We start from the raw sequence: 5,911 nt of genomic DNA, 5'->3' as shown, positions 1-5,911 counted from the left end.
TGTAGTATGCATGAAGGAGGACAAATTGTTGAACCACTATAAGCCCCGGTGCATTCTTACTTATCGGCATCTCATTAATTTTCTATATAACTTGCATGTTTAAGTTTGTATCCTTTCGTAGAATCGCATGTTGATGGATTTTATTTGCTTATAGTGATTTATTATGTATGCGTAGGCATGTGATAGATCTAGTCAGTTGAATATATTTTCTTTTGGCAATTATGGTTGTTAGATTGATCATTCTGTTTAAGAAACTTAATCTTTTTTAGTTGTTATGATTTTTTTTAATCTGAGTTAACTATAATATTCATTTAATTGTGTGTTTGATAAAACCTTCGTTATCCTTCGCTTTCGATTGTAATCAGTGCACCAGTTTGTAAATTTCTGATTTTTGAAGAAAATATTTTTGAAAATGATTTTAGGGGAGAAATTCATTGAACCTCCCCACTTCTAGACCATTCATTTTTCATATTCTCCACCAACATGTGTTTGTTCTCGATGAAGATAAGAGGGTATGTAACAAATATGAAGGGTGCGTCATTCCTCATCACGAGTGATAGTTTTCTTTGAAAAGTTTATGGCTCTCTTTGAAAAACTTTGAGGTTGTCGTTGTGGAACTATGTGCTTATAGGTTCAACTATATGAAGATGATCTTGTTGGCAGATGATTTTGGCGGTTTTGATGAAGACAACACCTAATGTCAGGCGTTCGTTGGAGCCCCTAAGTATCTCTAGTCCAGCAACCTATGATGATGATGTATATCAAAGAAGCTATATCAACCCTCATCATATAAAATAAGTCCCAAATGAAGTGTTGAAACAATGATGAATCTAGCAACAAATTTTGAAGCTTCAAAGTTGTGAAAGAGAGAAAGGATGAAAGCTCGCTTGGTATTGTGATTAAGTGATCAGTGTATTGTAAAAGTATATGAGTATCTTCTAAAATAGTAAGACAACTCTCACGCACACGCTCGAATGTTTTGAAGCCTCTTTCTTTTTATAGAATCACCTGAAAATGTTTTATACGCGCAACTAAGTGGTTACTAGCCTGATTAAACTTTTGTCGTTGGCTTTTACACTGGATAATCGATTAACATCTTAGGGTTAATCGATTAGCTTTTTAGTAATGCCTTCTAATTGTCTAAGTAAGCTTATAGTTGATTAAGTGGCAGAGAATTTGAAAACTTTTCATATTTAGTTTATCTAATCAATTAACCTTAGGTCATAATTGATTAGATGCATTAAAAAGCTCATGGATTGTTTTCTTTTTTTTAGACATATTTCTTCTATAAATAGAGGATTTATCCTCATTTCAAACTGAATTGAGATTTCTACTATCCTTTTCTCATTTTCTACTTTTCTCTTCTCTTTTTTATATTCTTCCACTAAAATTGGCTTGGTGCCTTGTGAGAGAAAAATACATGTGAGAGTTTGGTTGTACTGATGTTCGTGCTTCACTGTTATTCATCAAAAGTGTGTTTCTCTTGTTTGACTTATCGTGTTGGCTCTTAAGATTATTATGGTAAAATCTTTGTTTGGTTCTTGAGATTATTATGGTAAAATCTTTGTTTGGTTCTTGAGATTAATCGATCAAAATATATGTTTGGTTTGTGTGCTCACTTATTAAAAGCTTTATTTGGTTTGGGAGATCAGCCAGTTTAAAATGTCTAGTATAATGTAATAAGTTTCATGGACATTTACTTAAAATCTCAAGAAATTTTATTAATGGAACTCTAAAGAATAAATTCTTGGGCGACAGAAGTAGGCAAAGTGATTAGACTAAACCTGTATAAATCTTGGAGGAATTTGTCTATCACTATCTCTTTGCTTTTTATTGTTTAAATTCTATTCTTCGTTATTTCTTCCTATTTTATCCCTCTTTACCTTTGAACTAATATAAAGTATTGTTTAGAAAATGTTTTTTTTTAATTAATCACGACTTATTCACTTCACAATTTACCCCCATATTGTGTTTGGAGTCACTTGTTCAACATGCGTTCTTAACCACTTGTTAATTGAACCTTCACTACTACACCCAGTGAGTTCAACTTATGTCAAAGTATTCTAATAATATTGTGAATATAAGAGTTTGCCGACCTTGACATATTTTTTTCATCTTTTCAAAGCTCAGTGTATCTCAATTACTTCAACAAAGGACCAATGTTGGATATCTATTTGTTAATGGACTAGGATGTTTGATGTTTATTTGGATAATGTGAAGCACTTTAAGGATAAATTATTCTTGGTCAATCCCCTCAACAAAAACACTCACGCAAAAATATGCTCCATAGACCCTATGTCGCCTTACTAATGCTCAAACATATTTTCTACGTTTTGGCGCTAAAGCCACTTATTCTTAGACTTCTTGTCTTAAGTTTACAAGATAGACAATTTATTTCAAGAAGTCGTTTTCCTTAAGAGGAAGCTGACATCCTACTTACAAGATCTAGTTTAGGTCGAGGGCGTTATGCCTCATGACGCATCATCCAAAAAGCAACTAAAGTGGTTCATAGAGACATGCCTGCTAGTGGATGAAGGCTCGAAAGAGGCGAGAAATGTTATTTTTGGCAAATAAATTGTGGAAGTTTCTCTTTTTTAAATATTCTTTGGTGAATGCCTTGGTAACATGTCAATTCTTGTTACGTAGATAAGATGAAACATGAGAAAATAATGTAGCAAATAAGGAGGACTCTCTAGGTTATCTCCCTCCAAGTCAGTTCTACTAATATTTTAGCCATTAAAGGGGTTCCGGTAATGGGGTCTCTACCATTTCGGTTACACATGGCAAAACAAATTTGACATAAATGGAAGCCCGAGATTTATTTGACTGAGTTACAGTGAAAGATGCTCCATGTTTGTCACAACCCGATGGTGGAGGAGATATAAACCTTATTCTTGAGCTTGAAGAGTCTCAAGTGGAGGGGTCACTTGTTAAGTGTCATTTACTACTATCATGATATTTAAGGAGGCATGACTCAACAAGGGATTTTACATCAATTTCGATCGAGTTACATGCTATGCTACTGGCCAGCCCTTGTATGCAAATGTCTAGAAAGTTATAGTCTTTGATATCTAAAGAATATTACTATTATTTCTTAAATAAACTCAAAGAAGCTTGTCAAGATGAGTTATTAGACTTTACTTATTATATGTGTCAGGCATCGACAGTCTTGGCCTTTGGTATTGTTGGGCAGGGAGAAGCCTTTTTACCTGACCGTCTTTAAAGGAAGAATGGAGTGCTTAAAGAACATATCAATGCTCATACCATCGAGTGAGATCAATATTTGGAAGATCTTCAAGGGGTGTTTATCCTTCTAGGCATTCAATCTTTGTTCTCGTCACTAGTTGGAGGGGGAGCCTCCCCGCCTTTGCAGGTACTCTTTGGCGATGTTATCCCTGATCCTATTTTCTTGATTCTGATACTCAAGGTGTGGGCCCTTTTTAGCTTGAGGCTCTCCACGCAACATTTTCTGGCGATCTCCTGGTCTTCTTTGATAACTCTCACTCGCACATTAGAGATATGTCTCCTTTTTTCCTTGGGGAGAAGTATTTATAAAGACCTTTTAAACATACGATATATTAAACACGTAGGGGCGACAACTGCTCCCTTATAATTAGGGAGGGGTTGATAACCACCTATTCTCCAAGAAATCATGATGGACTCCTTTCCTTCTTACTAATGGGGATTACTATACTTATACATATCCTCAATCCTTAGGACAAACCTCCATTCTTTTATAGAGATCACGCCTTTGCGACAACACCCTAAAACGAGAACGCCAAAGTCACCGTTGTCTAAGATCTTTACAAATATAATACTACATATTTACATAAAGTGACGTAATCCTCTTTAGATTATCTCATCTCCAACAGGCTATTTTGGATGCTTTGACTTTTTTTTAATAAACTAGTAAAGGACCCGTGCGCCCGCACGGGTCACGTAAAGTCGGTATAAATATTAAATAAATATAATATGGTTATGGTTAAAGGATTATATTAAAATATATATTAATTAAGCGAAATAATTTCTTCAATGATGATTATCATATCAATATTAATTTAATTTATCAATTTTGTAGTTGTTTTCAATGATGATATTTATGTTGGATAAAAATTAAAATAATATTAGAGATAATTAATTATTATTGTTGATTACAATTTTAACTCTGAAAAAATATAGTTCTTGATAAAAAGTAAAAAAATAAATAAAAATTGAGATAATGTAGTTATTATGTACTATCATTATCAACAATTTTTATGGGCTCCCACCCCTAGTATGTCTACCCGCCTTTTTTTCCGCAGTTGCACATTATCAACAATTTTTATGGGCTCCCACCCCTAGTATGTCTACCCGCCTTTTTATGAGCATGATTCAAATTGCAAATTCAAATTATCAAAATAAAAAATTGCAAAAAAAATTATAACATCTATATAAGTCAAGAAACAAAAAATAATGAAATGGCGTATTATAATTCAATGCAACACATTTAAATCTCATTATTTAACTTTAAATATATATTTAATTTGATTTATCAAAGAAAAATTTGTACAAAAGATGTATATTATTAAAATATGGGTTTTTCTAACCTATGCAACGTTGCATAGGATAAGAGACAATGAATACACCATTTTTTAAATATAAATTACCATATTAATTATTATTTATGTTGATTGGGAGAGAGAAAATATAAAAGATTGTTTTTCAAAAGAAAAATAATTAATATGATACTTTATATGGAAGTAAATAATGTATTAATTGCACTTATCCTATGCAATGTTGCATAGGTTAGAAAAACCCTATTAATATTAATGTTACTTATCACATATATGTGGTTAAATTCCCATATTTGTGTTAGCTACTCATACCGAATCAAAAGTACTAATGTAATGAAAGAAAAACAGCAAAAATATTTAATTCAAATTGCATATCCAATAACAAAAATAGAACATTTATTAAATAAAAAATAACGTATAATTTTATTTATAATCTTGACAGAAAAAGATTTATATACCAACTCTTTCTTTATATTTGATATATTTAATGAAATGAATATAAATTAGAATTAATGTCAAATATTTTTTTATAGATATTAAAGAAATGAATATAAATTAGAAGTAATGTCAACTATTTTCAATGGGAAAGATACAATAATGCGTATTGAAAGGTGTTATATGCATTTAATTTTTAATTTTTAATTCTATACAAAATATTTTTTGTATGTTTATTTACAATTATTTTATATTGATTCCTCTATTTGAATTTGAATTATGTCACGGTACTATATATTTGTTGATATTGTATGGAAGGTAGAGAGTTATATAAATTTCACTTTATTATGATTAATTAACCGTAATGATTACTTTTAGATATTGGAATTGATTGGAAAACTTGTAGCATGCAAAAGAAATAATGATTGTTTTTAGATTGAAATAAATAAATTGAAAAATCATATTTAATTTATGAATTAAATCAAATCCTAATCCTTTTTTAACTCTCCATTGAATTTCAGTCAATCATATATTTAATTTATTGGAATTTAAGATGGTCCTCCGAATGAAATCCGAGCTGAGAATAAAAGATATGGTACTACATCCTCAAGATGGCTAAGGCAAGATCGTACAGGGAGTAGCGAAAATTCCAGTGCTGAACAATCTAGCCAGGCGCGTGAGTCACACTCTCAAGAGGGAGAGAGTACAGCTACGGCGGCAGGCAGGTTCACAAAGAATGGTGGGCCAGTTAATTCTGACCCAATTAATCCCAATAATATCATTTATTCACCCAATAATTGGTCCTTTAATGACAGACATTCCATCCCCACAAATGTTGATCACACGGCTGGCACCATTAAACATGGGCATGTGCAAAATAGTATCCACCTTTTCCAATTAAATAACCAGACAAAGCCATTAAA

Source organism: Vicia villosa, linkage group LG7, assembly GCF_029867415.1.
Source record: "Vicia villosa cultivar HV-30 ecotype Madison, WI linkage group LG7, Vvil1.0, whole genome shotgun sequence".
In the NCBI taxonomy this organism is placed as follows: Eukaryota; Viridiplantae; Streptophyta; class Magnoliopsida; order Fabales; family Fabaceae; genus Vicia; species Vicia villosa.
Note: the sequence above shows the minus strand (reverse complement) of the source record.